The following is a 24,901-nucleotide window of genomic DNA, read 5'->3' on the forward strand; positions in this document are numbered from 1 at the left end:
ATCGGCCCTTAATGAAAAAACTCTCAAAAAAAAAAAAAAAAAAAAAGGTGCTCTCTTCCCTCTTGTAGAGTGTACCATCTTAAAAAAAATAAATACTTATTGCTAGACTCCATTTCCAGAATTTGGCTCAGTTGCTCTAGGACAGGCCAGAAAAAAATGCCTTTCTTAAACACAGTTCCTGGGAAATGGGGGAGGGAAAGAAAGAGGGGATCAAAAGGAAGAAGAAAGGGGACCAGCAGTTAGCATAATGGCTATGTTACTGGACTCCCACGGAGTCGACTGTGGTTCAATTCCCGGACCCGGTAGCTTAAATTCACACTGGGCACGTGTGTGTGCATGCCCAAGATCCTGAGAGGAGAATGAAGGAGAAAAGGGAGGTGATTTCTTGCTTTCTGTCTCTCTGTTTCTCTCTGTCTTTCTGGTGAGCACAAGTACCCTATAGCAAAACCCTCTCAAAAAAAAAAGGAAGAAGTAGCAAAACATTTAAGGGACCCCAAATGGCAAGAATTCTATTGATTATAATGTATATGATAATGTCTTTGACTGGATCTATATACAGTGTATTTATAATGGGACAATTAATTTGGTATGCTGTAATGATAAATAATGATCAAACGTAAAATAAATTTATATATAAGAAAAGAACTCTTCATGTGAGGATGCTGCTGCTGCTTTAACATGAAAGAATGGTAGTAGGTGAGCAAATTACCCAATTTAGTCTTATCCCAAAGGAAAGGATGATTTCTAGGTTATACAAGGAGGAACATACAAAGAGCCACCAGCAAGTTGTCAATAAAGTATTTTAGAATTTCAAAGGAACTAATACATATAACCTTTTCGTATGTGGTGCTAAATAGGTACTGCGGGGCGCCCTGCAGGGTTAAGAAGCATGGCACCACCTAGCTTATTGTAAGAGAATCTAATTAGGGATCTGAAAACTTAAGTTTGGGTCCTGGTTAAAATTTTTACCATCTATATGGTCTTGAGGGATAATTTATTAATCTCTCTTACCCCATTTTCTCCACCATGCCATGGGAGATATTTTATTGATCATTTCTACTACCACTATGCTAGCTTTCTATTCCACACATGGACTGATTTCTCTGTGGCATACCTGAAATAAGAGTGGAACATGTAAGGGGGCTTTACTAAAAGTGTAGTGACTTTGGGTCCCCTGGAGATGGAGTTTTAGGTAGAGATTTATATGTAGGAGATCTCCTGGGGAGCCATGTAATGAACACATCTATAAGATATAGGAGTTAAGGTATTTCCCTGGCTTTTGAAGATTTACTGAAAATCACTGATAATAAGCAGGTTAATAAAATAAAGTACACACAAATTTTGTTTAATGTACTCAGATGTACATGGGATCCACAGGAGATATGACCTCAAAGAGGCCAGGTGGTTGAGGCCTACATAGCTCCTTCACAGAGGAGAGGAAAAGGTGGGTATAGGCAATTTTAGAGTAAATAATTTTGAGGAAGAAAGAATTGACCCAATGCTCAGACAATGGTGACTAAATGATTCTCTTGGGAATTGGATGGGCCTGGGGCATGGACAATAGTTCATGACAAAATCTGTTCTGATATTTTGACATTCCTTAATCTTTTTCCCTGGGATGTGATCTTGGTTAATGAAACGTCAGGGGTGGTATTGAAAACAACTATTTTCCTTCTTGGATGGTCTTAAGCAGGTAATGGAATGTCAGAGAGAAGTCATTCCCCACACTTTGGGAGAGAAAGAAAATCAGAAATGATTGTGAGCCAAAGGTTAAGAAGGAAGGTAAGAGAGAGAGAACTTGGTTCTAAGGATGCTTCTTTAATTCAATCTGTCATTGCATGAGTGTTTGGGGAATTGTTTTCTGAGCCCCAACAAAGGGGATGAAGAAAGTATAGTTGAGCAAAGGTTCAGCTGTCATGAGATTACAACAGAGGTCTCAGATTACTCTTTGAAGTGATCTGAAACACAATGGCTCTTTCCAATTGTTCTGGTTAGAGGAGAGGGGGCTGGATCTTTGTGCCCTCAAACCTACTGCATTTAATTGCTCTGGGGAGACGGTTTAAGCTTGGATAAGACCATTGACTTCATACCAGGGCAATCCTTCATCTCTGAGCTGTCATTAGCTGAAACTGCTAATGGGATGAATACTTTAGTCACCCTCTATGTGAATTCTACGGCCCTTTATTAAAAACTATTAAGAATTTCAAGATAGGGACAGTAGTTCACTAAACCAACCACGAAACTCTTTTAAACATCAAGCCATGTGCATCTGCATAGGTTGCAACCCCCTGAAGATGGTATGGGCAGATAGGAGTAACACATTGCACTATTCACTTGGCTATTCTGAAAAGGAACTAAACATGGAAGGAAATTACAAGCTAGCTAACTGACTTTCCACATTTTCCTCCTCTTTTGCTTGGAATCACTTACAGGGTACCTCCAACATAGCTCTTATAGCAAAGTCTTTTCCGTTAGGCATACTCAGAGCCCACTAGATTTTTTGATGGAGATACATAAACTAAGAGGCACTCTCTGGACAATGGACTCCAAGGCTTTTGATTCATGATCCGCCTCTCACTTGGGTGATAGACGATGGAAATGCCTATCCATTTCTGGAGAAACCATACCAGCCCATGGGCTTACCCACAGGCAGTGGGCTAAGAATCATCTTTTCCCTACATGGAGCAACTGACATGTCTTCAAGATCCCACAGTGAAGGAACCAGGGATTTTTCTCCATCAGACTCCTCACTCTGCTTCTGCATCTTGATGTCCAGCCCGTGCAGCCAGGGCTGACTCTTTCCTTGGTTGCTTACCTATTCCTCAGTCTCAGAGTCATAGAAGTCTCTTGCAATTAGTAAAAATAAATGTTTTGTTTGATTATTTTTTCACCAGCCAAAGCAGAGAGTTTCTGGACCCTGTCTTTCAGTTCTTTCAAATAAAACTTGAAGCAAAGAATAATCCCCTCTACACAGTGTATCAGAGTTTCATTTTCTCTCCCTTTTTAAAATGTGTTCTAACCCCAATTTGGGGGCCCCAAGAGCCTATTAAACTTTTTCAATATGATTCAGTGTTTACCACTCATGCTCACACAGCCCTTCTATTTCAGCTCACAGCCCTGTTTGCTTTCCTGATTTCTTTCCTTCTTCTAGTTTTAGAATGTTGGGCAGTTGGTTGGATTTCCTTTTTATTTTCTTTAACCTATTCAGTGACTTGAAGTGTTTTATATTCTACATTAGGCAGTGGATAAAATGTGGCCTTCCTTTATATTTGTCCCTTTCTTATTCTGGAATGTATTCATTTCTAGCTTTGTGAGAGGCAAGATCATGATTCAATTATTTTTCATGCACTATCTCCTCCAAAAATAAAAATGAGGGAAATAGAGTTACACTCTGAATTCTAGCCATGAAAATTAATATTATTGGCTCTCTGTTGGAGTCACCAACACATCAGCTATAAATAATAATAATTGATTGTATAGACTTACAAAGTGTTTATCCAGGTTACCTTCTAAGTGATATGTGTGCCTTTTTCCTCAACTTCATTAGATTCAATTCTCTTTCTCTCTGGCCTTTTATTGTAATCCTCACACATCTGTGCTCTCCCCAAAATCAGAATTGCTGTGCCCTCTCCCTACAGCACTCTTTTCCAGGCTCTTTCCAGGTTGGACTCTCATATTCCAGGTCTCAGATTCATGTCATTTCAGCAAGAATGTCTCTGACTCCATCCATCACTCAAATTAGCTCCACCCCCTCTCACCTGCAGTTATTTTTCTTCCTGTGATCTGTTCTTCACAAACTGAAAATATATCTTCTATCTGTCCACTTGCTTTATCATCTGTCTTACCCAATTGGAATGTAAATACTTCAAGGACAGGAGCTCTGTCTTGTTCACTATTCTATAGCCATCCTATAAAACAGTGCCTCACAGGGACCAGCAGTTAGCGTAATGGCTATGTCACTGGACTCCCACGTCGTCGACCACGATTTGCATCCTGGACCCGGTGGCTTAAAACTCACGTCGGGCGCATGTACATATGTGCCCAAGATCCCGAGAGGAGAATGGAGGGGAAGGGATTGTGGCATGACCATCCCCCCTGGGGGTGATTTCTCGCTTTCTGTCTCTCTGTCTCTCTCTGTCTGTCTGGCGAGTGCACGTGCCCTATAGTGAAAACCTCTCCAAAAAAAAAAAAAAATAACAGCGCATCACATACTGAACTCTTCATACATATGTGTTGCATAAGGGAGTAAATGGAATCAGTGGGCAAATAGTAAATGTTCACTGTCTTATTTTGCACACAGTCATACTCAGAGATATTGCAGTTTCTGTTCCAGACCACAGTAACAAAGTGAATATCACAATAAAGGTAGCAATGAAATTTTCCTCAAAGAGAGATATCTTCCTTTCATAAAAGATTTCTCTGTAACATGCAATGCTATTTGACAGCATTTTACCCACAGTAGAACTTCTTTCTAAGGTGGAGTCAACTCGCTCAAACTCTGCTGCTGCTTTGTCAACTGTGTTTATGTAATATTCTAATTCCTTTGCTGTCATTATGGCAATGTCCATAGCATCTTTAGACTCTAGGAATAGAGTGGATCTCAAGAAACCATTTTCTTTGCTCATCCATGAGCAGCATCTCCTCATCCTTTAAAGTTTAATAATGAGATTAGATTTCAGCAATTCAGTCACATTGTCAGGTTCCACATGTGATTTTAGTTTTCTTGCTATTTTTCACTAAATCTGTAGGAACTTCCACCACCTTTAAAGTCATCTAGGAAGACTGGAGTCAACTTCTAGCAAATTCTTATCCATGCTAATATTTTGATCTACTCTCCTGAATTATGAATGGTCTCAACGACATCTAGAATGGCAAATTCCTTTCCAGGGGGTTTTCAATTTACTTTGCCCAGATCCATCAGAGGAATAACTATCTATAACAGCTATAAGTGTATTTCTTAAGTAATAACATTTGAAATTTGAAATTCTCCCTGATCCATAAGCTGCAGAATGAATGTCACGTTAGCAGGCATGTCATCATTCATCTCCTTGTACGGTTCCATCTGAGTCCTGGAAGACCAAGTGTATTGTCGATGAAAAGTAGTAGCTTGAAACAATCTTTTTTTTAATGATAAGTTCCAAGTGTGAGCTTAAATTATTCTGTAAACCTTGCTATGAATAGATATGCTGCCATCTAGGCTTTGCTGTTCCATTTATGAAGCACAAAAAAAGTTGACTTAGCATAATTCTTAAAGACCTTAGGATTTGGGGAGTGTTAACTGAGCACTGGCTTCAACTTAAAGTCATCACCTGCATTAACCTACAACAAGACCGTCAGCCTGTACTTTAGAGCCAGGCACTGATTTCTCTCTCACTATGAAAGTCCTGTATGGCATCTTCATTCAGGGTGTTTTGTTTGTGTACATTGGAAATCTGTTGTTCAGTGTAGCTACCCTCAATTATCTCAGCTAAATCTTCTAGATAATTTGCTGTAGCTTCTACATCAGTACTTGCTGCTTCACCTTATATTTCTTCCTTTTTTTTTTTAAAAAAAAAAGAATGATCTTATTTAACTTTTATTTATTAATTTATGTATTTTAATTTGACTAGAGAGGGACAGAGTGAGAGCAAGAGCGAGAGAGAGAGACAAAAAAGAGAGAAAGCAAGCTGCCCGGTCTAGGCCTTGAACCACTGTCAGTCATGTGGGAGTCCAGCACCCTAAAACTGCCATGCCACCTTCTGGCTCCAAGATGGCTTCTTTTCTTAAACCTTGTGAATCAGCCTCTGCTAACTTCAAACATTTCTTTTGCAGCTTCTTCACTTCTCTCAGCCTTAATAGAATTGAAGAGAGTCAGGATCTTGCCCTGAATTAGGATTTAGTTTAAAGGAATGTTATGAATAGTCTGGTCTTCCATTCAGACTACTAATGGAAGACAACTTTCTCCATGCAAATATGGAAAAAGTTCTTATTTTGCTCTTAATATTTAATATTTTGAGGTTCTTCTGCTCTCTGAGTTGTGTGCTCACTGAACTAATATTCTTTTAAGAACATTTCCTTTGCATTTAACAACTCAATTATTTGATACAAAAGAATTAGCTTTTGGTCCTTCTCATGTCTTCCTCATTAAGCTTAATAATTTGTAGGTTTTGATTTAAAGTGAGAAACATACAATTGTTCCTTTCATTTGAATACTTAGAGGCCATTCAGGATTATTAATTATTCTAATTTCAATATTGTTGCATCTTAGAGAATAGGAACACTTCAGAGAGAGTGAGAGAGATAGAGATGGCAGAATGGCCACCAGTATTCAATTATGGCAACCACACCCTGTTGACCATCTCTAATTCTAATTACCTCTCAAATGTCCTACCAGTAAAACCACAATCAGATTAATTTTCCCAACTTCTCGGTCAGGTCACAATACTAGCCAAATTTCAACACATACATTTTGGAAGGACATAGTCAATACCCATAAATACACATACACATGCACATCTGAAGTTTTCACATATATCATGCTTGTATTACATTCTGGCCCTTTCCACAATCCTGTGAGCATGTGTTGTTGCTATTAATATTTGACAATTAAGTTAAGCAGGAAACTTATTGATTAAGATACTAAACTGGGTCACAGTGCTAATTAAGAGCAGCTTACATAAGCATACACACATACAAAACACACTCTCCTATGTGTCTACCTGCTTTGCATAGATTAAACTAAAATATTATTTAGGTAAACCAGTGTACCATATTTAATTTTTTTTCTTCTCTCTCTCTCTCTCTCTCTTTTTTTTTTCAGTTTAGTTTTTGCTATAGGGCATGTGTGATTACTGGAGAGATAGAGAGCCAGGAAGAGTGAGGAGGAAAGTGAGAAAGCACCCTCCCAGGGAGGAAAGTCATGCTGTAGTCCCTTCTTCCTCCATTCTCCTCTCAGGATTTTAGGCAGCATGCACACATGCCTGGCATGCTTTCCAAGGCACCAGGTCCAGGACTTGAACTGTACAGTCGGTCATGTGGGATACAGCCACTCTAACCGTCATGCCACTGGCTGGCCCAGTATTTTTTTTTTAATTCATATATAATATATATATTGTAAACTCACAAACCCTGGTGCATTTTACATTCTCATTACCACCACTCAAATGAAGTCAGAGAATATCTCGGCACCCTCAGAAGGTTCCTGCCTCCCCACTCTTTCTCCCAAAAGGTGACAACTATTCTGTGCTCTATTGCCATGGATGAGTTTCTGCCTATTCTTGCATTCTATGTGAGTAGAATTATACTAGAGGTACTCTTACCTTTGCTTGTTTGTTTGGCCTATTTCATTCTATATTATATCTAGACATTCATCCTATAGTAATACAGAATTTTCATTACTATGTAGCATTTCATTATTCAAATACACCACATTTTATTCATTCAATTGGTGATTTGATACGTATTGTTCCCAATTTAGTTCTTCTGTGATTATTATAGCTATGAACATTTTTACACGTTTCAGTGACCACATATGCTCAATACTATTGCCTATATACCCAAAAGTAGAAGTTCTGAATTGAAAGTAAAGCATGTGTTTGGCTCTAATACTTATTGTTATGTTTTTCCAAAGTCTTTGTATAAAATTGTAGTCCTGGGACTAGCAGTTAGCATAATGGCTATGTCACTGGACTCTCATGTAGCTGACTGCGGTTCGAGTCCTGAACCCGGTGGCTTAAAATTCGCACTGGGCGCATGTGCATCCATGCCCAAGATCCCGAGAGGAGAATGGAGGAGAAGGGATTGTGGCATGGTCATCCCCATTGGGGGGTGATTTCTTGCTTTCTGTCTCTCTCTGTCTTTCTGGCAAGCGCACGTGCCTATAGGAAAAAACCTCTCAAAAAATAAAAATAAATAAAATTATAGTCCTGGTCAGCAGCACATGAGTTTCCAACATTTCTTTTGCATCTTAATCATACAGATATTTCAAGAGCTTTCATATTAAGACTAGCTAGACTAGAGTAAGAAATCCAATAGAGCCATACAGCACTTTCAATGGAGCACACCAAAGCCCGGGCCAGAAGCCCCTGTTCCGAGTGCAGTGATTTCCCACTGACTTACTCCCACTACTGTGACTTTAGATAAGTAGGCAAACCCAGAGAGGATGGGAAACAATTGCAGAAGGCTTCATCTGTGTCATGAGGGTGAAACCCATTATTATGAAAAACGTTAACCTTTCCTTTTCTGGGCAGAAATAGCTCTCTCTGTCAGGGGATGCCTTGTTGAAAGAACCCTGTGGTTTCAAAAAGAACTTGAAGTTTCAAAGAGCCAAAACACCCCGTTAATCTGCTCCACAGAACTACTTTTATATGATTTGACTTGCTGATTTATCACCTTCGTGTTCAAGACTAGTCATGGAAGGGTGCCCATACCAAAGAGAGGTCTACGACCTGCTCTGTTTTCCACACATAAGGAGAGATGATTTACAGCCAACTGGGAGTTCACCTCACTATAGTTCATAATTAGGAACATGATGAACTTGGCATTTTCTTGCAATTTTCCAGGAAACCCCACTTTTACCTGAAGACAGAGAACACATCTTTAGAGTAAATTTCTTTAGCAAGTCAGGTGCTCAATTTTCAGGGGAAAAAAAACTGGAGGTCAAGGCTATAAAATTTACCCAACTTGAAGACTCATCCCAGGACGCAAACTTGCAACTTCAACAAGGATGGTAACCTCCAGCTACCCTCTGTGCTAGCCATTCATGCTGTTTGCCAAGTCATTCCTTACTTCTCCCTCAGAGAAACATGGTAGGGTTGCACTCCTGGCCTCTCTTGGGTGGGGCATGGGAATAATTGTAGCCAATGAGTTGGAGTAGAAGTGGCATAGACCATATCTGCCTGCAGATTTAACTTGTGGTGCCAGAGCCCCCAGAACTCACTCACACCATTGGGATATCAACAGCTACTTTCATGATGGACACTCTCTGGGCATGTGGAATGGAGCCTTTGTGGTTTTCTGTCACTGATACGTTTACATTGGGTCACAGCAGCTAGCCTCATCTAGCCTAGTTGTTACAGTCTTTCTTACTTTGCTCACACCCTGGTTTATACATGTGCTGGCTTGCTTCATTTTAATCTCTAAGAAACTAGCACCCCCAAGATAAGGTTTCTTCTAAAGAAGCAGCTCTAAGGTAGCACAAAATCTATGCTGTTTTCCATACTGCACTTAGTTTGCCATCAATTATTTAATATGCAAACAATAAGCAGTATATATTCATTAAATCATGTCAGTAACTGGTTAAAAAAGAAGATGAAAGGAACACACTTCATCCAGAGAGTCTTGCAGTGATGGCTGACATGGGACCTCATGGCAGAGCTGACCAGGAGAAATGGGAAGCATTTAAAAAGGACAGAATCAGTTTCTCAGACTGGTCCTAAAAAATGACCTCTCACTCACTTAAACTTGAGTTGTCCACTAGAAGGGAGAGTGGGAGGGGAGAAGAGTAGAAGGGGCATCTCAGACTGACCATTTCAATACTAGAAAGTCTAGGTGCATAAATTGTGAACACAGGAAAAAAAGAAGAGACATACTTCATATAATAGGCTTTTTAAAAACTGTTACTATTTCAAATCACCTTTGAGAGTCCAACAGCTTGCATCTAAGTGATTCCTATTGGAGGCCAAATCTATTACTATTTTGCTCACTGTTGTAATCTCAGTATTTAATGTAGCATGTAGGAGGAGCTTGTAAGAATTGTAACATGAATGGATATTAATTAAGGAATAAATAAATGAGTGGGACCAAAAGATTGGGGTTGAAAGACCCCTCATCACAAGTAGAAAGTCATTTTTCTTTCTTGTTCCAAAATTTTGTAGGAAAAATTCTCCCAAGACCTTTCTCTCCAGGAATCAATGAACGACAGCTTCTCTGAGCTCCTGAGTTGGTGACACATTTACTTATTTCCAGAGAGAATCAGTTAACATGATAAGGTCTGTTTGTCACACATGGAGAAACAGCAACTAGGTGAACTAAGTGATGTTGGTACAGGTGCCCCTGACTGTCAAATCCCAGAGCCCGCCTTTGACTTCCTGTGCACACTTACAACCTCAGAGGAAAGAGCATCTAGCCTCCAGGTGTCACTACCTGGATTCTAATCCCAGCTCTGTTGTCCTACCTTCCTTCCTAGAGCTTTTGTTTCCTTCTCTGTAAAATGAGGGGGTTAGGCTAGGTCAGTAATTGCATACTAATAGTTACCAGGAGCTTTTTTAGACATGCAGATTCCCAAGTGGCACTCCTAGAGTTTCTGTCTCTGGAATAGTCTTGGAACTTATTTAGTGACCGCCCGGATGGTCATGCCACTGCTAAATTTTGAAAGCACACCTTTGAGCATCATCAAAATAAAAGATATTGGGGCAACTGGTGGTGTAGTGGTTAAGGCATTGGACTCCCACATGGCTGACCACAGTTCGAGTCCCAGACCTGGTGACTTAAAAATCATGCTTGGCACATGTGCATGCCTGCCCAAAATCCCAGGAGGAGAATGGAGGAGAAGGGACGGTGGTGTAGCCACCCACCCTTTCCCTTTCTCTCATAATCTCTTTCCAGAAAGTGCACATGTCCTCTGGCAAAAACTAAAATAAAATATATTAAGCTGATTTCAAGGCCTAAAATTGACTGGTCCTATCAAAATCACTAAAATAGCTCATGTTCTCTCAGAAGGCATTTTTAATTGTTTAATGGATATTTCAATCCTTCTTATAGGAGATTGTTTCCTACTGGCCGGGCATTCTAATCTGTGTAAATATCACACCCCACCTCCTCTCATCAACTCTGAATAACATCCCTGTGTCAGCCTTCCTGATGAAACAGAAGTCTTTTCATCTCCTTTTTACTTTCTCTTCACATTTCCTTACCGTTCACTTAAAAGGCTGGTGTGGGGATTTCCTTCAGTAAGCCAATGCCTTAAAATTGTTTTGAGATATAGTCCCTAATTCCTTTGGTGTGTTTGTTAAATTCAAAGGCAATATGTTTTTGGTTCCTGTCCTGCTCTACACTCAAATACTTAAGGGCTAGAGAAAGAAATAAAGAGAAATGATATATCCCACCACCGCGTGCCTTACCCCACCCAGGAATATAGGGCACATGGTGGATTTGGCATGTGATCCTTGTCCCAAGTTGAATACATCCTAAAGGTTAACGTAAGAGTTTATTTTCAGGAAAGATGGGGCAAGATTTGTGACAAAGCACATGCTATTCTCTCTCCCAACTCAGAATGGGCCTCAGATGACTCCAAGTCCCTAAAACTTTTCCTTCTAAGTTTTCCCTAGGAGCCAATTTTAGAGATGTCTTGCTTCCCAGACATTCTCAAATTATTTGTCACCCGGGGAGTTTGGCTCAGGGAATCTAGGGTTAACCAAGCAGAGGCCCTAGATTTCAGTCCCAGAATTCCAATTCCCCGCCTGAGGCTCAAGATGGAAACTTGGGGCAGGGTGCCCACTACATGACCTAGGGCAGAAGGGCTGAGCACGCAAGATATGCAGTGTGAGGTCATGCCCCTGTGACATCCGAAATGGACCCTTTCGGAAAATTTCATGAAATTCATGACCAACTGTCAGCAGCCGTAAGGGGAGAAGAGGCTGAAAGCCTGGAGTCTGCAGTTTCCTGTCTTGATGTGATTCTTTTGTCAACTTTCACTGACAACGATCCTCATCATCTTCTTTTCTAGCTTAGTTTAACTGTCCTCAATTTAAATATTGGTATTTTGCAGCTGCTCTTACTGTAACAATGACTATAGTTCAATTATGTTCTTGCATATGTCAGGTATAGTACAGTCTAATTTAATCTTCATTACACATCGCCATATTGCAATTATACATGCTACCCAAGTGTTAACACATATTTAAACCTGCTATTCCTTTGTCACTGATTTACAAAGAGGTACCTGAAAAGAAGCAGATGTCATAATTACACGCTTATTCAGCTCATTTTAAACTAAGTCTCAAAGTAAATTACAGATGAGCCAGGCATGTCTTGAAATTAATGTAGTGATAGAACACTAATGCCGCGATTCATTATGGTTTGTCAATGTGCCGTACTTCTGGAATGTGCGATAAAATTATATTAATACTCTGTGCTAATGAGATTAATGAATATGAACATGCAGGAGAAGAATAGGGTCCTTTGTTCAACTATTGAAAAAATAACATATAGGTAATTAAAAAGAATTAATCAAACCATGTACAGCCTCATTTATATTAAATTAATTTGTCTGGTTTCATTTCTAATAATTAATCACTTTTTTTTTTTTTTTGCAAATTACAAAGCACTTCAGGCGGATGGAAGCACTACTGTAGGAGTTGTGATTCAGAATATTTAGAACGATCAAGGTGGTCCCTGTGGGTTCATATTAATTAAGGTTTAACAGTTTGGAAAATTGTAGCAATATTTTATGATTCATGTAATTAAACTCTGTAACAAAATGTCACAACTGCTAGTTACTTCTGCGCCTGTGATTTATATCTTCTGCGTTTCGGAAAGGAAGCGGCAGAAATGAAGTCTTCTTAAACGTGCCGATGCAGTCGATAGGAAAACAAGCTAGTGGGTTCAACCTCAACTGAAACACCTTGTTGGGGGACACAGTTCACCCTTCCGCTCTCAAATTCCACCATGGGGCTATGCAAATTAGATGGACTCATATGATCTGACATATGGTAGAAGTCTCCAGGGTCTCTTCTGGCATATTCACTTGGATAAAAATGGAAAAGGCAAGAACTGTGAGGCTCCTCTCTAAACTGAAGGGGATGCATGACAAACTCCTGTGAATGGAGGCTCCTGAGCTTCCTGCACCACCCACACCCCCAGAAAGACAGGCAGTTGTCACCTGGGACATCAAACACTCTGGTTGACATAAGCTGCCAAGAAACCATTTCCCTCAGATCCAGGAATCCTAGAAGAGCGACTGAAATGTCCCTTGAGAAGCACCTGCAGGGAAATGGAGGGTAGGAAAGCGATCCGTGAGCTGTGTGCCCTGTACAGCTCTCCCGGTCCCTGGGGTGACTCAAGAGAGGTCTGATGAACATGTTCCACCCACGCACTGAGGTCTTATGCCTCACTCTGCATCAGAAGCACCAGGAATTTTTCTCCCTAACATGGATGTGCTGGCTTTGTTTCTCGAATCCACACCTGACCTTCGTCTCCTGGTCTATGCCTAAAGTTGCCATGTGACCCCCGGCGTTGGGTCCTTCGGCTTCCTGGCCACTTGGATCATGGCTTTGACCCTTCAGGAAAAGCTATCAAAGGCAGGAGGAAAAAGAGATCGGGTGGTTCTTTCCCATTCTCTCTGCCACAGTACTCTGTCTCACCTAGAGACTGAGTCCCTTATGAGTGACTGCAGTCCCCTTTGGCCACCTGTCCTCCAGGGATCCAGCTGTCACCAGATCCAGAAGCATCCTTTTTAACCCCTGCTTTCTTCAACCCAGTGGTGCTAATGGCTTCTTGCTGTTGGTAGCTTTTGGGTGCCTCACCACTCCTCGTTTAGTCCCTCACTCAACTCTGACCTCTGTCAACAAACATTCTTAAAGTTCCTTCATTTGAAATATCTGATAGTGAATTCATGCCTGAGTCCCACCCCTAGAGATTCTGATTTAATTGAACTGGGGTGGAGCCCCAGCATTTGTATGTGTATATATATTTGTATGTGTATGTTTTGTTTTAATCACTCCTGGTGATTCATTGTGTTAAAGGTAGTGAATCTTTACATTAGAGGGATTCAGGAAAGAGTTGGTATCTCCAATAATATTGGGTTATCAGAAAAGTCATAATGTATTTTTTTCTATGCAAAAATACATCATGACTTTTTTGATGACCCAATAGTTAATACTAGCATAGTATTTACTATGGACCAGTTCTAAGTACTTTTAAATATGTAGCTCATCCTCATAACTTCAAAAAATAGGTATTATTATTATTATTATTATTATTATTTTGCCGGAGGGCCCATATGCGCTCCAGAAAAAGATGGAGAGGGCCAGCCTCTGGCCTTATAGTTAAGTGACCTGGACCCCACATGGTTGACTGCATGGTTTGAGTTCCAGACCCATCAACTTGAAAAGCATGCTGGGCAAGTGTGCATGCCCTAAATCTCCAAAGGAAGTAAAAATGGAAAAGGGATTGTAGCATGACCATGCTCCATGGGGGGTGCTTTTTTGATTTTCCTCTCACTCTCTCTCTGCCTTTCTAGTGAGCACACACTTTCTCTGGCAAATTTAACAAATAGAAATAAATTTACAAAATGAAGGAGCCAGCAGATAGCATGGTGGTTAAGGTGCTGAATTTTTACATGGCCGACTATAGCTTGAGTCTCAGACCTGGTGGCTTGAAAAAATCACAGTGGGCATATATGTATGTATGTCTAAAAGCCCAGGAGGAGAATGGAAGAGAAGGGATTGCAGCATAGCCATCCCCTCTGGGGTGTGATTTCTCACTTTTCCTCTCTGTTCCTATCTCTCTCCAGGGAGTGCATATACCCTATGGCAGGAAAAAAAAAAAAAAAACAAACAAAGAAAACAACAACAAAAAAAACCCATAAAATAAATTAAAAATTTTTTTAAAATGAAGAAAAAGAGGGAGAATGTACCCTGCAATTGGGTGTGTTCATGCCACAATCCCTAAATGAAGAAAAAGAGGGAGAATGTATCCTACAATTGAGTGTGTTCATGCCACAATCCCTTCTCCTCCATTTTTCCCATTTTTCCATCCTATAGGGATTTGAGGCAGGTGTGCACATATGCCTGCATGCTTTACAAGCCACCCAGAGCCGGGACTTGAATCACAGCTGGCCATGTGGGATCTGGCTTCCTTAACCTGTAGGCTACAGGGTCAGTTAAATAAGTGATTATCCCCATTTACAGATAAACTAGTCAAGATGGGGAAAGAGCAGGTAATTTGCCAAGGTCATGCTGCTCATAAGTGGTGAAGCTAAGGTTAATCCAGAGTTCAGGCTCTAAACCACTGCTTTATGCCATAGGAATATGTGTCTTGTCAAGTTAGTCTAAACAAGGCCTCTGAGATTTGGAGAATAGCCTGTTCTTTCATACTATTCAATTAGATTTCCATTCATTCATTCCAAAACATTGGAGCAGTTATTATGTTCCGTGCGTTGAGGGGCCTATTCTTTATCTAGCATGGCTAGAGAAAACAAAACAAAATGAAACCTAAATAGCCAAATATGTCAATAGATACAACTTAACTAGCTAGCACAAGATGACTTGGATGAATTGTGCCCAGAGCCCTTAGAGAGTGAAAAACCTGTTCTAATCAGGAATACAAAGAAGCCTTCACAGTAAAAAAGACATGTGAGATATGATCATCATTAGAAAGTGTGGCAGATGACAAAATCCACCCACAGCATGCTATGAGTTGAGGACAAGATGGTTCATGTGGCACAGGCTGGGCCATAGCAGTGACGTGATGGCTCTCAGGGGTATTTATTCCAGGATGTTGGATTTTGAGTCTTACTCCTTAAACATGGAAGAATCAAAAATATTTTTTAATTGCCAAAGGGCATGTATACTTGCCAGAAACACAGAGAGAGAGGGAGTGAGAAAACATTCCTCCCAATGAGGTGTGGTCGTGGCTCAATCTTTTTTCTTCCATTTGTCCATCCCATCAGGATTTGGGGAATGCAAGCACAGTTTCTGGCCTGTTTTTCAAGCCACTGAGGGTGGGATGCGAACTATGGTTGACCATATGGAATCCACATGGTCATTCAAGTGTCAACCAAAATCTTTTTTATTTTTTTTTTGAAAAAGAGATTTTTTGCTTTAGGGTGCATATGCTCACTGGAGGGACAGAGAGACAGAAACTGAGAGATCATCCCCTACAGGAAATGACTGTGTCACAATCCCTTCTTCTCCATTATCCTCTTGGGATTTGGGGTACACACGCTCATGTGCCTGGTGTGTTTCAAGCTGCCAGGCCCAGGACTCAAACTGCCATCGGCCACGTGAAAGTCTGGCCCCTTAACTACTATATCACCTACTGGCGTGAACTAAAAGCATTTTTAAGTGAAGACATGAAGTGATTGTACCAGGGTTTATGAACATCATTTCACCGGTGTTGCAGAAAGAGGACAGGAGCAAGCCCCACCTAGAATAAATGCCACCCTTTAGGAGACTCTTGAAATTCAGGTGAGATGATGGGTTCAGAGTGAAAGACCCCACAGTATGAAGTCGAGGGTGGCTGTTCCTGAGAAATTTTAAGTCCATTGAGTTTTCTCCACTCTGGTCCAGTGCACAGAGTCCAGCTGTTAAACAGAACGTGTGTGGTCCGGTAACGACGCTGTGCTGAGCTGCCCAGCGCTGCCAGGCCATGCGGGAAGCTCTGGTCCCACTCAGCACACACTCACATTGGATTAACTTGGAAATGAGAAAGACCACGCTTTTTTATGCCTGCAAGCAGATGCTCGGAATTTTGGGACTCCCATGGGAAAGGAACATAGACCCCTGATCAGCAGCCATGGTGTTGCATGTCTGTAAACTGCACTAATTGGGAACATTTTATTTTGTTTTGTGTTCTTTATAGAGTGTGCGACCCCATTGTTCCACTCAAGTATGAAGTCCATCCAGAACTTCCTTCGAAGGCAACAACTTGGTTCAGACTATGCCGCAACCGAGATTATACTACCAGCACGCGGAGCAGAGTCTGCTCAAAGACAAATGATGATAAAGTGAAAGCTTTAAGAAATCATCAGAAAAATGAGGCAGGGCCGTGTGAGCTGTCTCTCCAAAGTGACAGGATTAAAGAAGCTGCCAAGCCACCCACCAGAGGAGCCGAAGGACATTTATGATTGAATTCCCATTTTGATACCAATCCACACATGCTAATAACTTCAGCCAAAGAAAGTAATGTCCTGGGTATGCTTTTACAGTGACATGCCTACACCCAGGGAGCACAGTTTTGATGACCAGTGAAACCCCAAACAAGCTCAACCTCTTTCACTCTTAACCCCATAACCTTGCATCATATTCTAAGTAGCATGGTGGGGCTCACTGCATAACCTTAGTTTGGTATATTCTCTTAAACACCAATTTTATTAATCCAAAGCTACTCATGAAATTATAAACACTGGGAATGGGAAACTGAGGCTTTATAGATCATGGACTTCAACTCCCTACCTCAGGCAAGATTTTTCACTGATTCTACCAGATGACTGGTTATTCACGTCCATCAATAACTTTAGTTCTTAGAAGTCCCTACATCCCAAAGAAACTATGTGATTTGCCAGGGAATCTGTGGCTTTTAAGTCAGAATCCTACCTCCTTCTCAGATAAACCTGTATATGTGTGTGTGTGTGTGTGTGTGTGTGTGTACATGTGTGTGTGTGTGTGTATTCAGTGGGACTCAATGGAAGGCAATTTTGCTCCCAGAGAATATTTGGCAATGACTGGAGATATTTTTAGTTGTCACAGTAGGGTGGGATGGCACTGCTATTGACTTTTAGTCGGTAGAGGCCAGAGATCTGGCTAAATCCTTTAATGTACAGGACAATCTCCATCATAGAGAATTATCTGGTCCAAAATGTCAATAAAGAAACCATGATCTATACATACAGAGAAAAATACACAAAGATAAACACTCCCATCTCCTCCGCACAGTGTCAGGTACAATTCCCTTTATTCTAATTGTTAGAAAACATATGGTTCTCTTGAACCAAAATCTGTTTCCATTTAGTCTCTGGGATCCCTTCAAAAAGATACAGTTGAAGCTTAATTCCTCTTCTACTGACAACATTTCAAATATTTGAAACAAATACATAAAGACATTTTCTAAAGTTTCAATTTTTTCAAACCAAACATTCCCAGTTTTCTCCCATGTTCTCCTGCAGGTCAGTGTTTCCAATACACTCATCATAATTTTGGTGGAAAATCACACACACACAAAGAAAAGTAGCCACTTGAAGAATACTAAGGGGAGGATGGGATAGGAAAGCAATAAGATGAGAGGAAATTTGTTAAAAAAAAAAAAAAAGGTATATCTCAGAATCCGAGGGAACACTAAAATCATTGCCCTTTGGGAGAGAGAATAAGATTAAACTCTAATCTAGATTAGGATTTAGATTCCTTTTTATTAGTCATTCACATCTCAAGGCCTAACACAATGTTTGAGGAGTAGAAGGCACTCAATAATTATGTGTTTAAAGGAGAAGGGAAGGAAATGAAGGAATGTGGGAAGAAAGGAAAGAAGGGAGGGAGGGAGGAAGGAAGGAAAGGAGGAAGAAAAGAGGGAGGAAGGAAGGAAAGATAGACCTAGACCTACAAGAAGGAAACTCTCATAAAAAAGAAAATTAAGAGCAATAGCTAACCTCCAAGAACGTTTTTTGTTCCTTTTAGGAGCTACTGGGAAATTGTCAGCAAAAATAAGCACCCAACACATGTGTAAAGCAGACTAACTCCTACCCCTTAAAGACCTCCTAGCTTTGATTCTTTGACTTCTGTTTGTGATGCTAAATTTCTTGCTGTCTCTTTAAGCTTACAACATGTTTGGGGGTTTTGCAACACACAAGTCTGTTATTAGAGATTCTGTTGAATTATTCAGGGCTAAATCAAGATGCGAAGACACCTTTTTTGAGACAGAAAATTGGCAAACACTCTCTAAGATGCCTTACAGCCAAAAAAAAAAAATTAATTCTACAAATTCTGCTGCAGCTGTTGTATTTACTGTAAAATTGATAATGATAAAAAAAAATTGTTACCTGTGTAAGAATGAAATGTATCCCTCAAGAGGTTCTTTTGTCTCCAGTGAAACAACTGACAGTTTCAGCTTTTTTTCGACCAAAGTCCTGCAAGAGATGTACCTACTTTGAGACTCAAGGGGTTAATTCTATCCTTTGTAGATTCTAAAACACAAAGAGGATAATGCACCATCAATAATATAAATCAACAGTAAGTGAAAAGATTCCCCCCCCCCTTGACTTTCATTATAGGCTCAAGAATATTGAAAAACCACAGTGACTCAAGGGATTGTGTCAAAATACACTTGATACACATCAAAAAGAATTGCATCGGCAAGGCTGAAAAAAATCAATTGTCTTCCCTTCCAAAATGCTGACCCAAAAGCTGAGAGCTTCTGCAAAGTAGAGTGAAATTTCCTAGAAAGCTTCTGTATGCAGTCCAGTTGTGGCACCATGTAACAATTCTTTGAAAAAATACAAAAAATCCTGGCCATGTTCAACAGCCACAATGGATTTTGTTCATCAATAAACTCTGAGAGAAGGCAAAAGAAGATCAAGCAGACAGAAGAGAACTTCTATACCTAAGGCGATTGACTACCAAAAGCATGGCCTCTGGGTGATAAATACATGAATCTTGGACCAAGGCTCTGATTCTAAATTATATAATTCTGTGTCCAAGAAGGAATCAAAGCGAGTGTGTTTCTGTCAATAGAATGCCAGCAGTTTAACCTAGCTCTAATCACAGTAGGTAGAATAATACATTCCTTCTTTCCTGCAGCATTCTCCTTTGGGCTAAACCCCTTCAAGGAGCTTTCTACCTGGTTTCCCATTTCATCAGCCCCCATATCAAGTCATACACACTATGATCTGAATGATTATGTTCCTAAATTCAGATGCTGAAATCCTTACTCTCAAGGTATTGGGAGGTGGGGCTTTTAGGGAGTGATTAGGTCATGGGTAATCAACCCTCATAAATGAATAAAAAAAGACTCCAGAAAACTTTCTTGCCCCTTGTGTCCCTTGGAAACACCCAAGAAAATGGCAACTTATGAACAATGAAGCATGCCCTCACCACACTTTGAATCTGATGGCACCGTATACTGACTTTCTAGACTCCAGGACTGTAGGAAATGAATTTCTGTTATTTATGAGCCATCCAGTATATGGTGTTCTGTTATAGCAGCCTGAACAGACTAAGACACCCATTTTCTCATGAAAGATATATTTTAGTTGTGTGCTCAAGTTCTGAGAATTAAGTATTAATGTCAACTGTTTCTCAATCAGCTAATAATCTATTTGCAATCAGGCTGTTTGTTGAACTTCTCTATTGCTAACCCTTAATAGAGGTCTCAACTATGGCCTCAATTGATGATTAAGGTCTTTATTCAGAGCTGTTAAATGGTATTTCTCCAGCTAGTGAAAGAAAGCCTGCTTTGGTGGTCATAATTATCTTTACCCCCTAAGGCATGTATAAGACACACAAAAACAATCAAACACACATCACTTTTTAATTTTTTTAGGTTTTTGTCGTAGGGAGTGTATACTCACTGAAGAGAGACAGAGAAAATGAGAGAAGAAAAGTGAGAAATCACTGCTTGGGAGGATGGCCATGCTGGGATCCTTTCTCCTCCATTCTCCTCTTGGGATTTTGGGCACATATGCACAGCACCAAGCATGATTTTCAAGCTGCCAGGTCCAGGTCTTAAACTATGATTGGCCAGGTGGGACTCTAGGATCTTAACCATCAAGTCACCTGCAGGCCTCACACATTACTCTTCATTTACTAAGGTATCCTGATGTGTAAAATGCCCGCTAGTCAAAAGATAGAGTCATCAACTTAGTATCCCTGTCAATGATTCGGACTAACGGAATTAACGACTAAATGTTCTCAATTTCTTTGCCTGCATGAGGAAAGAAACATTTTGTGAGAAGAAGTTTCTAAACTTAAGTTAAGATTTGCCCTCCACCATTACCTCCCCAGTTAATGACTGTATGAGTTTTTCAGACGTAGTAAACAACCAGTCACTATAAATCATTTTTAAAACAATGCTGGGTCGAATTGCCAGCCAGAAGCCACATTCTCCTCTACAGTTTTGGAGAGCATTGTGAAGGGCTGAGATACACAGAATGAGATGAAATCTCAATAATTTGAGAGTAGTTATGCTTAGGTTCTTTTTTATACAAATACTGCAAATATTAATTGGATATTTCTAATCAATGGTCCTGTTTTTCTGTTACTAATTATAATTTAGTCCACTACTGTTTTGTGGAGTTACATGTAACAGTAAAGTCTCTAATATGTTTAAATAAGAAGTTTATTTGTTCATGCAACAAGAAGTTTAGAGGTGGCAGTCCAGAGCTGGTTTGAAGAAGCCACAATGCTGTAAGAGACCCAGATTCCTTTTGCCTTCCTGCTTCTATATGTAGTACACTGCTTTTAATTCCCACAGTCCCATTTGAACTGCTGTACTACCAGGAAACATAACAGCATTCCAGGTGGAAAGAAAATGAAAGGGCCAAGAATCAAAAAGGCAAAAGGAACTTTTTATTTGGAAAGGATAATATCTTCAAGACCTTCTGCTTACAACTCCTTGGCCAGAACACTGTCACATGGCCTCTAGCAGCAACAGAAGGGGAAGTGACTTTTTAACAAATTCTGTGACAGAGGCCAGTAGGTGGCCTTATGGTTAAGACACTAGACTCCCACATGGCAGACCATGGTTTGAGTTCTAGACTCAGTGGCTGACTTTTCCACTTTCTCTCTCCCTCTCTCTCTCTTTGATGAGCACACATGCCCTATAGCAAGTTAAATAATAGTAAATAAATAAAATTAGATAAATAATATACTTTTTTTAAATTCCAGGACATTGTGACCAGCCATGGTGGCCATGGTGGCATAGCAGCAGCACACACTTTGCAAATGCAGAAGCCACATAGAAGGGTCCTGGGTTTATGTCCTGAGGTTTCTCTATGTGTGTCAGGCATGCATGCACGTGTGGATCACAGCAAGAGGGCTGTGTTAGGTCTTTCTCTCTCTCTCACCCTCTCTTTCATGAAGGAAATAAATAAACTTTAAAAAAAGAATCTCAGACATTGTCACTGTTAATGAAATTGGAACACTATTGTAGGACCAGCAAGCAGTGTGAAGGTTAAGGAAGTTGGATCCCACATGGCCAATATTGCAATTCAAGTCCCAGACCCAGTAGCTTGAAAATCAGAAAGATATTTAATAAAGGAAACTAAGTACTTTCAAAATTATGTTTTTTGATGAGCACACATGCCCTATAGCAAGTTAAATAATAGTAAATAAATAAAATTAGATAAATAATATACTTTTTTTAAATTCCAGGACATTGTGACCAGCCATGGTGGCCATGGTGGCATAGCAGCAGCACACACTTTGCAAATGCAGAAGCCACATAGAAGGGTCCTGGGTTTATGTCCTGAGGTTTCTCTATGTGTGTCAGGCATGCATGCACGTGTGGATCACAGCAAGAGGGCTGTGTTAGGTCTTTCTCTCTCTCTCACCCTCTCTTTCATGAAGGAAATAAATAAACTTTAAAAAAAGAATCTCAGACATTGTCACTGTTAATGAAATTGGAACACTATTGTAGGACCAGCAAGCAGTGTGAAGGTTAAGGAAGTTGGATCCCACATGGCCAATATTGCAATTCAAGTCCCAGACCCAGTAGCTTGAAAATCAGAAAGATATTTAATAAAGGAAACTAAGTACTTTCAAAATTATGTTTAAAATGGATGTTGTTCTGGTGGCATGGTGGTTAAGGAAGATGGATCCCACATGGTTGATTGAGTGGCTTGAGTCCCAGAACTGAAGGCTTGGAAAACATACCAGGCACATGTGTGTGCATGCCCAAAATCCTGAGACGAGAATGAAGGAGAAGAAAATGCAGTATGGCCATTTTCCCTGGGGCAATTTCTCACTTTCCCTCTCTCTCACTCAGTCTGTCTCTCACTGGCAAGTGCATGTGCCCTACAGCAAACTAAAAACACAAACAAAACAAATAGCAAAAACAGAGAGAGAGAGAGAGAGAGAAAGAAAGAAATTGGGATTCTAATAAGAAATGAAGATGAACATTAGGTACCTATCATCATCATTTGCCAGAATATTTCATTCGATGATTTGTTTCGTCATCAATATTCCCTATTACAAGCTCCACAAAGGGTAAAATAATGCCTGTCTTTTTCATTCTTGTGTTCTGTGCCCTTCACCATGTGTATGATACAACCTAGCAAAAGGACAAACAGAAAAAAAAAAAAGGAAAAAAGAAAGGAGGAGAGAAAGAAAGGAAGAAAGAGTAAAGAAAGAGCAAAACTAACATAGGGTTGAAACAGGACTGAGCAAACTATCCACCAAATCGTTTGCGACACCTGATTTGGTAAAGTTGTAATGCAACCTAACTGCACTCATTCATTTATATGAGGCTAATGGCTGCTTGTACACAGAGCTGGGGAGTGGCAATGGAGGCTATATGGTTCACAAAACCTAAGATGTGGCTATCTGGCCCTTTGTGAAGAAAGGTTATAGACCCCAGGGCTCAATGACTGATGAAGCCTTAGGTTCTTTCAGAGATAGGTCTTATAGAATGTTACTTAAAGATAAATACATGAATGGCAGCATGGGTGAGGAGAAACCATGCAAGTTGAACTCTTTCACCTGGCTCACTTTCCCCACACCTTCTGCCATCCTTTCCTTTGCCATGTACCTAGTGGGACGTCTCCATGCAGCCTAAGTGACTTATGAATAAATAGACCTGCAACACAGACACCAGGCATGCTCGATGTTCTGATTTAAAGGGTTCATCCATCAGTCCCTAAGGAGCCTCCTACCTATCCAGGTCCCTGGGCAGTCATTCGGCTAAATATCCCTAAGCTTTATCTTGGCAGTCAGTTCATGCTGAATGACTAAATAGGTGCTACAGGGACAGTCAGGGTGTCAGGAAGGGCTGTAAACTAAGGAGATGGCTTGGCCTCTTTGCATCCTCTGCTTTGCCCAGCCCTTGGGGGTAAAATGGAGTTAAACCAGAGCTGTCCTTGGTGTGGTGTCCCTTATGATCCCTCTGTGGGGCAGCTTTCTCTAGGCAGACCAGAGGGCTTGGCAGCTTACTGGCCTTCCAAAAGTGCGAATGAGGGTGGAGATCTGTTGCTAAGATCCAGGCTTCCTTCCTCCTACCAAGTTGGGGGAAAGGAGTACACTGGGCAGACCCCAGCCATCCTCCGCCCTGGCATGCAGAGCTTCTTAATGACCTCCTCCCCTGCTGAGGTTTATGGAACCATCACCCTGCCTTGGTGAGAATGCTCCCACCAGCCTATTCTCAGCCTTGGCCCCTTCTCTTCTTCTGCGTGTCTTCAGCATGAAGGTCAGATATTTATTTCCCCTTCCCAGTTCCTTGAAATTAAGGTCATTTAAAATTTGGAAACTGGTAGCAACAAAAAGCATTGGGCGTGGTCCCCAAGCAAACTTGAGGCTCTGACTCCGGTTCCACATCGCCCAACCCATGACTCCCCTCCCCAAGGGCAAAGGCCATGCTGAACCAAATGCCAAGCTGACTTCATACAAATAAACCTGTGACCAATCTGTGGCCATAAAACTTTGAAAACCACTCTGATTGAGACATTTGGACTAATTACCAGGGAGCAGCCGCTACGGGCTCTCTCCTAATGCTGTTTATTACAGTCCCTCGTTACAGAGGCTCCCTGGGGTTGGTTTCTGAAATAAAGATTTAATTTGAGGGTAAATCAGAACAACAAAAAATGTAGCTCATTGTAAACAATAGTATCCCCAGCCCAGCTGAGTCCATCAATATAAAAACAGAAGTTCTCCTCATCCTTTCTGTACTGTAAACATGTTAAATGCTATTTATTGTGACTACATGTGTGTGGCCCGGCATGAGAGAAATTGGGAGCATTTTCGTGACTGAGAGACATAAACATCAAATACTCCCTCCATCGTTCTTCCAGTTTTAAAGTTATAAAATCTAAATATTAATTTTAATAGAAAGGTTAGGAAATTGGAAACTGCAGTGCCTACTAAAGCCTCAGAAGAGCACGCAGCTCACAGAAGGAGCGACGGCATTCCAGGGAGATTAAGGAGACAGGTGGGGTCCAGACGTGGTCCGTGAATTATGACATGTGTCATAAACAGAGGCTTAGGTCCCATGGCTCCCTACCAAC

The 24,901-nt window shown here is 40.6% G+C and overlaps 1 long non-coding RNA gene across 1 annotated transcript in view; it reads right to left on the reverse strand.

Moving 5' to 3' along the window:
• LOC102493154 (uncharacterized) overlaps positions 1-18,787 on the reverse strand; it is an 83,686-nt gene extending 64,899 nt beyond the window's left edge. The window contains exon 1 of the long non-coding RNA XR_335461.1: positions 18,731-18,787. This is a non-coding gene — a long non-coding RNA (uncharacterized LOC102493154). The remainder of the gene's footprint in view (positions 1-18,730) is intronic.
• Positions 18,788-24,901: the final 6,114 nt, after the last annotated feature.

Source organism: Tupaia chinensis, unplaced genomic scaffold, assembly GCF_000334495.1.
Source record: "Tupaia chinensis unplaced genomic scaffold, TupChi_1.0 Scaffold000422_1, whole genome shotgun sequence".
NCBI classification, from domain to species: Eukaryota; Metazoa; Chordata; class Mammalia; order Scandentia; family Tupaiidae; genus Tupaia; species Tupaia belangeri.